Source organism: Syngnathus leptorhynchus, chromosome 21 (genome assembly GCF_054491065.1).
Source record: "Syngnathus leptorhynchus isolate UIUO chromosome 21, UIUO_Slep, whole genome shotgun sequence".
Lineage (NCBI taxonomy): Eukaryota > Metazoa > Chordata > Actinopteri > Syngnathiformes > Syngnathidae > Syngnathus > Syngnathus leptorhynchus.
In genome coordinates this window covers 429,009-441,868 of record NC_141215.1, presented here as the reverse complement: position 1 = coordinate 441,868, position 12,860 = coordinate 429,009, and the positions used below count along the sequence as shown (strand labels likewise).

The 12,860-nt window shown below is 42.6% G+C and overlaps 1 pseudogene; it reads right to left on the bottom strand.

Annotated features, from left to right (window-relative positions):
• Positions 1-685: 685 nt before the first annotated feature.
• LOC147039919 (U2 spliceosomal RNA) lies at positions 686-858 on the bottom strand (annotated as a pseudogene).
• Between the last annotated feature and the right edge of the window lie 12,002 nt (positions 859-12,860).

The following is a 12,860-nucleotide window of genomic DNA, read 5'->3' as shown; positions in this document are numbered from 1 at the left end:
TTTGTTTTTTTGTTTATTTGTTTCATGAACTTGAATATTGTGCTTTAAAGTGTGAATTGCTTTATTCGTTTTTCAGTGTATTAAAAATAATATGTGAGGCGATCAACTGTACTAGTAAGTAATGTGTTAATGATCAAGTACATTTTTTGAAAAAAAACATATAAGTCTCGCCTGAGTATAAGTCGACCCCCCCCACCCAAACTATGAAAAAAACCGCGACTTACAGTCCGAAAATTACGGTGCTTGAAAACGTCAGGAACCAAAAGGACATGACGACGACGACACGACAACAGACGACAACAATGAGCCGACGGGGAGTGAGGAGCAGACAGGATTTATATACACTACAGGTAACAAGAGGCAGGTGAGAACAATCAAACCAATCATGGGCACACAGGAGGGGAGGGGCGAGCACACGGACAGAAACCAAGACAACTGACGCATAGTGGAAGGGCTGGGGACGAGACGTGACACTTTTAGTGTCTTAAAAGACAATGATGGTATTTATTTACATATTGAAACACAATATTCCACCTCCTTCAATGTTACACGTGAATGCACATACAGAGAGTAATTTTATTCATTTTGATCAGGCTACATGAAGCAAAATATAAAGGTGAATGTAATTCTCATTAATGGAATGAATGACTCCTTTTGACCAGCAGGAGGGTTTATGTGCCCCCCTCAAGAAATAAACCTATTTGCAAACCGTTTGGTGGGAAAGCCTCAAGCCCCTATTACACCTCCCTATTCCAAAAATCAATTTCATATGTGGTCTCCAGAGAGGGGACGTATCAGATATGAAACTGATAAGAACAGATACTACACTTGATCTTAGCCAAAAGGCCGAGAAGCGATAAGCAAAAATGGGTCTGAGGCAACGACTTCAATCAAGAGACTACCAATTCAAGTTAACGGCCGACCTCGGATGTGTCATCGCGAAGCTACTAAGTTAAAACAGTCGAAGTAAAGTACCCAGTTTTTCACTGGCAGGCCAAAGTATGTTTTACTTTTACTTTTGTATTTGATGTGTATGTTTTGTAATTCTACGTACAGCGGAGCCTCGGTTTTCGAACACAATCCGTTCCAGAAGGCTGTTCAAGAAGTGAATCATTCGATTTCCGAAACCTTTGTGCGCAGAGAGCTTAATTTGGTCGAATACGGAATTGTTCGAGAACCGGGACGTTCGAAAAAAATAAATAAATAATATATATATATATATATATATATATATATATATATATACATATATATATATATATATATATATATATATATATATATATATATATATATATATATATATATATATATATATATATATATATATATATACACACACAAACACAGTATATATATATGTAGCAGTAGAGTGGGTCGTCTAGTAACCGGAGGGTTGGGGATATATATATATATATATATTATATACAGTAATTAATATATATATATATATGTCACGTATTTCTATGATATGGCCTTTAATTAACCTGTAGTAGCAGATTCGGCTGGAGTTTGTTTTTGCTCCCTCTCCCCCGTGGATTTCTCACAGTAGGATCCAAGGATTCTCTTAGCTCAAGAACGAACCTAGCCGTTTCCTGCTCATAGCCCAGGGTATGGACTGGATTGGCAGTTGCAGCGAGGTTGCCCCGAACAAGCCTGTTTCAGAGAAACCTTTCGGTAGACCTAGCCATTTCTGAATGTAGGTGTTTGCTTCGTCTGTCCAGGCCGTTCGCTGTTGATATTACTCATCTTCAGTGGCCACATGGCCCTTTGGTACAATGTGAAGTTGTAGCACCACAATTTTTGCTTTCCGGGTAGTTGGCTCTTGTGGATGATCGCCAGGCCTTCTGCGAGTTATTTCTTCTTTGTTACATTATAAACAAGGCGCTGTAGGACAGCACTAACCTGGTTGCTGGTGGGGAAACGAGCATTGTATTCTCCGATTCCAAAGTTTTAATATAATTGTCAAGAAAATTCCATATAGTAGCCCAGCAATCAGGTATTGTGGCCGAGCGGTCTGAGGTGCTGAATCCAAAGCTCCAGTCTCTAATGAGGTGTGGGTTTCAAATCCCACCACAGCCACTTCTGCATCAATTCAGGTCTGGTCTCCTTGCCCAACTCCTGTCAGTGCACCTGTAAAGTATCAAGACCCTTCAAAGGTCTTTGCAAAATATTAATCTTTGCCTTTTATTCTAACCTGGAGTACCCATTTGATATGTAACTACACTGTGTATTTGGGCTGAGAATGATGAAAGAAGGGACAACATATATGCCTCATAAAGTGTATGCATTGAGGATGGGTCGACTTCCATGCAGCACAACCAACGTGTGGAAAATACAGGTGCGACATTTCTTCTCAATAGAACGACTTGAAAGAAGGCCAAAAGCTTTCCAAAGGACACAAGTTACAAATAGCAGAGGATGGTTTCGATCCATCGACCTCTGGGTTATGGGCCCAGCACGCTCCCGCTGCGCCACTCTGCTGCTCACTAATATTTCACGATGTCCTCTAATCGGCAAACAAGCATTCGGTTCCAACTTGCAACTGGATTTTGATTGTCACTCATATTGTTTGGTCTCTGCTGTGTACAGGCTTCATTACATTATGAAAAAAGCTCAGTCGGGCAGCACTAACCTGGATGCTGGTGGAGAAACCAGCTTTTCCGCCTTCACGTTTTAATAGAATGTCAACAAAATTCAATGTCAAAATGACAGGTGGTAGGTAGTGTGGCTGAGCGGTCTAAGGTGCTGGAAATAGGCTTCAGTCTCTCCTGAGGTGTGGGTTCAAATCCCACCACTGCCACTTCTGCATCGGTTTCACTCTTTACTTCTGGCCCAACTCTCTTCGGTGCAGCCATTGAGTACATATGATGACCCTGGAAAGTTCTTTGCGATTTATCAATCTTTGCCTTTCATGTTCATCGGGACTACTGTTTTAATAGGTACCTACACTGTGTATTTGGATAGAGACTGCTGAAAGGAGACACATATATGCCTCGTGAACAAGTCGGCAGAAAGGTTTGCCGATTTATTAGTGCCCAGAAGAGCAGCACTCTGTTCCGTACTGTAACCGTCGGTGAGAATGGGTAGACAGGGAAGCCTGTAAGCGAGTCCGTCACTCATATATTCCATCGCTTCAGTCCTTATGCTAAGATCAATTGTAGTATCTGTTCTTAGCTAGCTCGGAAGGCAATCACCTCGACTGATTTGCAAGTTCTCATCCATGGCAGTGAACTTGACTCACTTTGTGGAGGAAATAGTGACAGAGCATTCTGTTACAAATAACCTTATACTTTTGTTACAGAATCTACTATGGTAAATTACTTTAATTGACTTTGCATTATTTTGTAGTTGTTTGGTATTCTTTGTGTGTTTCTTTCCTTTGATCTAAATCTCTTTAAGTGGTGCTTCCGCTATGGTAGCTCCCCATGCTGCCATGCGGAGGAACCACAGTGTACGCTTTACATTTAAGGAAATGAATGGTGAGCCGCTGGTAATGTCAAGGTTAAACTTTTCCAGAAAGCTAATCCAACAAACCCTGAAATTTAAAGCAGATGATTTGAACTGCATTATAACGTTGCCTTTTAGCAAAGGCTTTGATGTGAGCTTTTGCTCTGCGGCAAACCTCCGTGAGTTTTGGAATGGGTATAAAAATGTTAAATCCCTGTTCTCTTTGTTTAATGTAGAAAAGCTGACCGACAATGCTGCGAAAACAGTTATTGTCAGAATGTTTAATGAGGCAGTGAATGCAGAGGACATTTGTTATTTTCTGGGAAGATATTGCACGGTTAAAGGCCAGGCTATGACGGTGAGTAGTGATGGGTCCTGTAACATCGATGCGTCGGCGCATGTGTCGAGCTCATAGACTCTATGACATAGAGCGAAGCCCTGTGTCGGTGCGCGTATCGCTTTAAACAAGTCACGTGACCGAACGAGCAGCAGTATAGTCTGTCAAGGAAGCGTGCCAAAGCTCTGTTAAAGGAAGCGCATTGTCAACGGGATGGATCTGCTAAAACAATATCTGATCTTTTGCGGTTCATCCTCGAAGATATCAAGAATTCTGGAGCAGCCCCAAGTCAGATACTGGGACAATAAAAAGACATTGCACTCCAGCCTCATCTGTGCCGTGTGAGTGGGTGTTTTCAAAGGCGGGAAATTGTGTCCAAAAAGCGCAACACGCTCAATTTCAAAACATTTGAAAAACGTATTGTTTTAAATAAAATTTGTAAAAAAACAAATCCCAGTGCACAAGCATCCTCTTTCACAACACGTTCACTTAGATTTTCACGTTATGATCCATGTTCACATTATTGATTGAATGTAACTCATAAATAAAATATATTTTCAATTTAAATGAATATGTGAAAGAATACAAGATTTCGTTGCAATTGATAGCCCATGTGACACGCGCCTCAGATTAAATGGGGCTAGTTGATCAACAGCAAACCCAGGTAATCATGCACCCTAAGGAAGAATAATTCCCCTGCACCAATGAGCCCCATCGGAGACCAGCTGACCCCGTTACATTCCGATTGGTAGCCCATGTGACATGGACCTGAAGACTGAATGTCAGTGATGAATGGAATAAATTGAATCTGGTTGTAAGGCTCCCACTTCCCTAACTTCAAGCCCTAACACTAAGCCTAAAACCGTAACAATACCCAAAGCCTAATAATTAACTCGTAACCTGCTAACCGTAACCCCCTCATATTTAACCCTAATCTCTAATGCTCCCCCTAATGGTAGTGCTCCCTAAACTTGAAGGCAGGCATATACGAACCGGACCAGCAGATTACCCCATTTCAGAATTGTTTTAGAAACCCTTACAGACGGTTAAAATCCACATAATAGTTATGAGCGGATGTGTTCTGTGAGTGTTCTCCTTCCCCCCCCTCCCCTTTCCTTTCTCCCGCTGTTGGGTTTTCAACATTCACAAAGAATTTCACAGAGGCAGAGAGTTGTCTTCAATGGCTACAACTTTTTTTCAAAAGGACGGTGATCAAACAACAGCAAGTGCCCTTCTACAGGCTGGCCACTTTTTATTGAGTAAATACAATGGGTGGGGGTTACTCAAATGTATAGCTTCTCATTGGTTCACAGCAGTCAGTTGAGCACAAAAATGCAGAAAACCCAGATGTTATTGCTTAACGACTCATGGCTCCAAACATATACGTCCTGTACCAGGAACGAGCAAACCCCGATGTTCTTGCTTAACGATTTATGGCTCCAAACATATACATCCTGTACCAAGAACGGGCAAACCCAGATGTTCTTGCTTAACATTCTATAACGGTTGGAAATTCCCGGGACACAAGGTCAAACTGCCATACAGCGAACATCTTGCATTAAACCCATGGAATCCAATGATATTCCCAACAACCGCCAAGTAGCATCTGGCCCCTCAATAGTAAACAGTCCTCGTTAGTATAGTGGATGGTATCTCTGCCTGTCACGTGGAAGACAGGGGGTCGATTCCCCGACGGGGAGTTTACTTCTTTGTGCAAAATAGCATTTAAGCAGTTTTTGACCCATGTGCGTTAATCTGTGTTTGTAGCAGAGTTATTATATAGCTGCGTTGGTTGATATGATAAGATCATAAAATGGCCGCCTCTGTGACTCGCTCACTCCTACTTCGTGTTATTTTTTTGTGTTTTGGGGTCTTCTGCAGCCCATCCCAGATCAATTTTAGCAGAGAAGAACTATTGAACATTGGACAGTTTTTTCCTGGCACTTTCTGTCCAGTTTTCACGGACGCGGGCAGTTTGACGGAGATTTTAGCCGGAGCATCTGGTTTGGATTGGCCACCAAACGAGACAAGCACAGACTGCAATGGACAATCAAGACTGCGGAAAAGATCATCAGGACCAACCTCTCATCTATCCAAGACTTGTACCTGTCCAGGACCAGGAAACGTGCAAGTAACATCTCTACATACCCTTCTCCTTCTTCTACCCTTCTCACACCACTCATAGTCTCAGAGACATCACTGGGCAATAAATATCCTGTTCTTGCCACTTCAATGTGGTTAAGTCACCTGAATGTTGTTAGTCACTTGATTGTAGTACAGAGACTGAGATCAACCGGAGTCAAATTCCTCGTTTGGCATGCACAAACTTAGCAAATAAAGCTGATTTTGATTTTATGCAGGGGTTTTGGTGTTGGCAGTATTAGGCAGGTGTCTGTTTTGGATGCTGTTTTGGTGGGTAATACTGTAATGGAATGGTCTGACAATATCCTGGCACTGTCTGTGGCTGGGAAAACTGGACAATATGACCTGGAAAGGTAAGTGTTCTTTTTTTTTATGTCAGATCAGCAGCAGCAGCAGCCTCGTGTCTCAAGGATATCCAGCACTAAGGTTACAGTCATCCAGCTCTGCAACCAGTGACAGTCATTTCATTACGGAGGCCGAGACGGCCGTGCTGTTTCCCGTATCCTTCGGTCAAAGTCAAAGTCCGCTTTATTGTCAATTTCTCAACATGCCAAGGCACACAAAGACATCGTGTTCGTAGACTCAAACATATTTTGACCTAAATGTTAGAGGTTTGGGTAGCTCGGTGCGCACTGGTTAGCACGTCCGTCTCACAGTTAGGAGGAGTTCGATTCCACCTCTGACCCTCCCTGTGTGGAGTTTGCTTGTTCTCCCCGTTCCTGCGTGGGTTTTCTCCGGGCACTGTAGTTTCCTCCCACATACAAAAAAACATGCTTGGTAGGCCTATTGAGCGCTCCAAATTGCCCCTAGGTGTGAGTGCAAGTGCAGATGGTTGTTCGTCTCTGTCTGCCCTGCGATTGGCTGGCAACCGGTTCAGGGTGTCCCCCGCCTGCTGCCCGATGATGGCTGGGATAGGCTCCACCACGCCCGTGACCCCCGTGGGGACAAAGCGGTTCAGAAAATGGATAGATGGATGGATGGATGAAAACTGCTTTCTTTCACTCCCTTTGATAGAACCATGCTGACTCTTACATTCCATTTGGCAGTCCTTCGCTGTGTCCAAATTTGCATCACGTGACACACGAATGCAACCTGTAAATGATGCGCATGTGACATTGGCCTGTCACAAAAGGCAGAGAATGGGGGACAGCCGTGTTTCAAAGTAGGAATCCTGCGGGAGTTGAACCCGGTACCTCTCGCACCTTAAGCAGATCATTTCCCGAGACCAACGAGAACCGTGTTAAATTAGCAGACTTTATTACTTTCTGATTGGTAGCGAATATGACATGGACCTGAGGACTGCATTTCAGTGATTAATGAATTCCGATTAATATTAATCCCTCTGCTCCTTGTTCGGCCCCCGGGTCAAAATTTAGAAGCCAATTGGGCCCGCAAGTCAAAACGTTTGCCCACCCCTGGTCTAGAGGCTGTTATTTCTGCAAAAGGAGGATCCACTAAATTGATGTCATTTTTCTCTTGGGGTGCCAAATTTACGCACCTGCCTACTTTTGTTGAAATAATGACTGCACACTGTCTGCTAATCCTATAAACTTCATTTCACTTCCCAAATATTACTGCCGTCATCCACCGTGCACGGATTCGGGCTTGTGCCTAAGACTAAATGGGGCTATTTGATCAACAGCAATGTTTCAAAGCCGGGCTCGTCTGAGAGTTGAACCCAAGGACCTCTCACATCCTAAGCGAGAATCATAGACCTAGACCAACGAGCCACAATGAATGCTTGCAGACCATGTTACATTCCGTGTAACGTTGGTCTGTCAAACGCTCCACATAATGATAGACAACAGTGTTTCAAAGAAGAGCTCGACCGGGAGTTAAACCCGGGTAATCATGCACCCTAAGTGAGATTTATTCCCCTGCACCAATGAGCCCCATAGTACAGACCAGCTGACCCCATTACATTCTGATTGGTAGCTGTCAGGTCTAAGTATGATCAGACATTAAATCACATGCTGGAACGAAGAGGAGAAGACAACCAGGATAAGTTTACTCGCGAGGAGAACGATACAGAAAGCAAACTCAGATCCAATCTCCATTGATTCTCCACGTGCTCCTCTTTTTAATGTTTTGGTTGCCCTGGTTACAGAGGCGTTGTTACACTAAAGGGAGGGGAGATAGTGGCTGTAGCAACGCTGATTAGCTAAGGAATGAAGTGTGGTGTGATTTAGCACAATTGTCGGCCCATGCCCCCGCACTGGAATTGCAGAGTCTGTTTTCTTCACTCAAAAGCTGTCTTCTCCATGGGCGGCCGACTCCTCCTCGATTGTGATCAGATAACTTGAAGCACATTGAATGCCGCTTACCTGTGGAACAATGCAACTAAACCTTTGCTAAGTTTATCTTCTTGGTAAACTAACACAACACATCATAATAATGAGTAACTAGCCCTACCTAAACATTTCAACACATATTAAATGTGAAGTAATTGGTATACAGTTCCTTCAACAAACATTGAGTAAATATGGGATAACTTATATGTGACTACTTCAACCCGTATATAACATTCAACAAAGAAAAAACGTTTCGATCAACAACAATCTATGAATCAAAGCTACAGTTAACTAAAAGGAATGAAGTCCCTTTAAACTAAACAAAGAACATCTCTATGCAAAGAATCTCTGCTCATTGTTAGTGAATATCTCTTCCAAAAACAAACACAAAAGTAACGTAAGGACAGGAAGGATACATAAGGCTCTTGCCGTTTTACAAACCCACGTCTTTCCTGGTAGTTTGTTAACGCTACAATACAGTTATATACTAGATCTGTGCAACGCGCGCGTGTGGCGTTGTTGACATAAAGGACGAGGAATTTGATCGATGGATTTAATGATTAGGAGTGACACAGACGGTATGATAATATTGTTGTTATATGAACCCACCTCTTTCCTGGTACTTTGTTAACGCTACAATATAGTTATATACTAGATCTCTAGAGCGCACGCGCGGCGTTGTTGACATAAAGGACGAGGGATTTGATCGATAGATTTAATGATTTGGAGTGACACAGATGGTTTGATAATATTGCTGTTATATAAACCCACGTCTTTCCTGGTACTTTGCTAACGCTACAATATAGTTATATACTAGATCTCTGCGGCGCACGCGCGGCGTTGTTGACATAAAGGACGAGGAATTTGATCAATGGATTTCAAGATTTGGAGTGACACAGATGGTTTGATAATATTGTTGTAATATGATAGTTATTTGAAATATACTTGATATATCATTATATGGGTATGTTGAATAATTAGAAATGCAACTTACAATGGGCCCGACGTCAGCATATGCGGCGCATACGCGGCATTGTTTATATAAAGGACGATCGATAGATTTAATGAATTGGAGTGACAGATGGTTTGATAAACGTGTTATTTATGTAATACTTACTTGAATAACTCTGATTGTTACGTCAGGCCCGTTCTCAGCTCCTTGTTTCCGTATATGTCACGTTAGCATACCGTATCGTTTAGCCTGTTGTTGCTGGTTCATGTCTGTTTTTGGTGCTGGATTTTGACAAATACATTTGCCCCAAAAGTGTGACTTATACTCCGGTGCGACTTATATCTGTTTTTTTCACTTTATTGTGCATTTTATGGCGGGTGCGACTTATACTCCGGAGCAATTTATAGTCTGAAAATTACGGTAATCATATGATAAATAGGAGGGATATGTTAGGGTTGGTAGATTAGTTTGATCCTATGATTATGTTGGAAAGTAACCTGTAATAATTAACCAAACTTTGCCTGTCTTAACAAAGTAGGAGAACAAAGTGCTAAGATCCTTTGAACTGATTGACCAGCTGCAGAGGAAGCAATCAAAGTTGTTCTGTTTACACAACATCGTAAAACACCCCCTGCTATGATTTGACCAGAGGCCAGGGGTTCACCCCCACCCTGTCCACTCTCACCCCCACCCTGCTTCTCTCAACAAATATGCTCTTGCAAGAGGCCTAAGACAGACTTCGTTCGAACATTGCTGTATGCACAGTGACGAACGACCTCTCCACTTTCAAGTGTTCCAAAGGCATACTGTCTCCCGTGTGGTTCTTGCAAATAAGTTAGAGTGAGCACCACTCTAACAAAAAGGAAGCCTTGAGCGTGAAGTTTTTCTTCGTACTAAGTTCATTTTGTTTCCCTTGTCAATCACTTTTTTTTGGTTCTTTTATCACAAACTATTTTAATTTTAGGTTATATTACCTGACATGTTTCGGCACTCTGATAAAGGCGGAAGTACATGCTGAAACATGTCAGGTAATATAACCTAAAATTAAAATTGTTTGTGATAAAAGAACCAAAAAAAGTGAAGTTTTTCTGTATTGGTTCGCTGGCTGTCTAGCAGCACCCAGTCACGTGCCGTAAGGACAGTCCAGTAAAAAGACGAGTATCATCAGCAGGCTCAAGTCACACGGAGCTACATTCAGCAAACATGAGTCTACCCTCAGGAAAGAACCACCTAAAAGTTTATGAACAGTGGATTGAAGATAAGGCAGACTTTGTGGTGGAGATCGACTCGGAGCAACCACCAGTTGCCAACGCAGCCACGGACCAACTGTATCCTGGAGGACAGCCATCGTGCCGCAAACGGCTGCCTTCGTTTAGCAGGCGCTCACAAGCATCATCAAACTACTCACCTACAAGAGCCGACTCCAAATCAGCCAAGGCCCAGCTTGCCTTGGCCGAGAAGAAAGCCAACCTCATGAGACAAAAGGCTGAATTGGATGCCTGTCTTCATCAAAAGTCAAAGCTTTATTGTCAATTTCTTCACGTTAAGACACACAAAGAGATCGAAATTACGTTTCCCACCGTCCCACGGTGACTAGACACAGTACACAACACTTACAATCAAATAGCACAAAGAGTAAAAACGAACAGACGAGCAACGAATAAGTAATAAGCAAATAACCCAAATAAATAAATAGACAAATAAGAGCAGCAAAATGGAGCAAGCGTGCTAATAGCAGACAGCCAGATCACAGGGCAAAAGAACAGGACGTCATATTTTTAAAAGTAAAAAAAAAGTAGCTGCAGCATTAGCTGAGGTAACAGCATACGAAGAAGTACAACGTGAAAGCGGGGAACCGCATGAAACCTCTCGTCAACCCAGTGCATACGTGGAACAACAATACAAGTTGCTCAAACCCTCAACTACAACGTCACGTGTCACCATCAAGAATGGAGGACATTAAACAAGAACCGTAAGTAAACAAAGGGCCAACCAACACCTACGCCTTTAAATCATTAGCCCAAGCTTTCCAACCTGCAAATACAGTGCCTTGCGATAGTATTCGGCCCCCTTGAACCCTTCAACATTTCGCCACATTTCAGGCATCAAACATAGAGATAAAATTTAATTTTTTTGTCAAGAATCAACAAGTGGGACACAATCGTGAAGTGGAACGAAATTTATTGGATAATTTAAACTTTTTTAACAAATAAAAAACTCTAAAGTGGGGCATGCAATATTATTCGGCCCCCTTGTGCTAATACTTTGTAGCGCCACTTTTTGCTGCAATTACAGCTGCAAGTCCCTTGGGGTATGTCTCTATCAGTTTTGCACAACGAGAGACTGGTCTCCATTATCTTCTGTTGTCATTTATTGACAAGTGCTCTATTTGGAGGCTCCGCCCCTTTGCTCACTGCATGTTGAGCCTCATCTATACTCTTCAAAGAGAGACCAGATGAGGGCATATTGTAAATATCCTCTTCTTCCTTCTCTTTAATGTCGTAGGGGTCTTTTCCCTCCTTGTTCTGGCTCCGCCTCCTCTTTTTTTTTTTTATGAAAGGACACACCTTGTCCATTTGCTCATGAAGCACGGCTGTTCCTGGCTGTTGTCACATTCAAACTTGTACATATAGGAGAATCAAAATCAGGACTTTTAACTGCTTTACAAGACAAGGGGTTCAACCAGCTATGAGGTTTGAGCACACTAACAGGTACTCAAACTTGGCCAAGCTATCTAGCCTTGCTTGCTCGCAGAATAGTAGCATGGGAGGTAAACGTGGTGACATCCTGAGTTCCACTTTGCAATATTGTACTTCAATACTTTACAGCTTATTATTAGCAGCAGTACCACATGTCTTGTAAACCAGGGGTCGTGAGTTCAATTCTCACAGAGGCCTGATTGTATACTAAACATTTGCTGCACAAGCTGAATTTATGAGTTGAGGGTGTAATTCCATGTATCTTGTCCATGGTACTGGTGGCCAGCAGACACCAGCTCAGTGGTCTAGTAGTAGAGTGTCCGCCCTAAGACTGGAAGGTTTTGGGTTCAAACCCCGGCCGGGTCATACAAAAGACTATAAAAATAGCACCCATTGCCTCCCTGCTTGACACTCAGCATTAAGGGTTGGAATTTGGGGGTTATATCACCAAATGATTACTGGGCGAGGCACAGCTGCTGCTCACTGCTCCCCTCTCCCCAAGTGGATGGATCAAAATCACATGGGGATGAGTTAAATGCAGAGGACACATTTCACCATACCCAAATGTGTGTGTGATGATGATCATTGGGACTTTGTGCGATGAGTTATTGTCTTTGAGGATGTTAAGGAAAATTTTATAATTTCTCACGGCACACAAATGTGTCCACGCCGGATGAAAATCACTGGCTTAGAGTCCTGTTTAGACTACATTTTCAAGCGTTTCTTCTGGTTAATCTTCTAAAAGGTTGACACAGGTTTGCCAAGCAAGGCTGCGTAGCTCAGTAATAAGAGCACTAGAATTGTAAATCAGAGGGTGTGAGTTAAATTCCCACTAGGCTCCGACAGACAGCTACATCTGCTAACCCTGATTGATAGTAGTGTGTTTGAATTTTTGATGAGCGGTATGTGCTAAAGCCTCATTGCTAGCAAGAGAACTGGTCTTGCAAAAAAGGATTCACTAGCTGTGTCCAAATTAACAGGGTGCATCC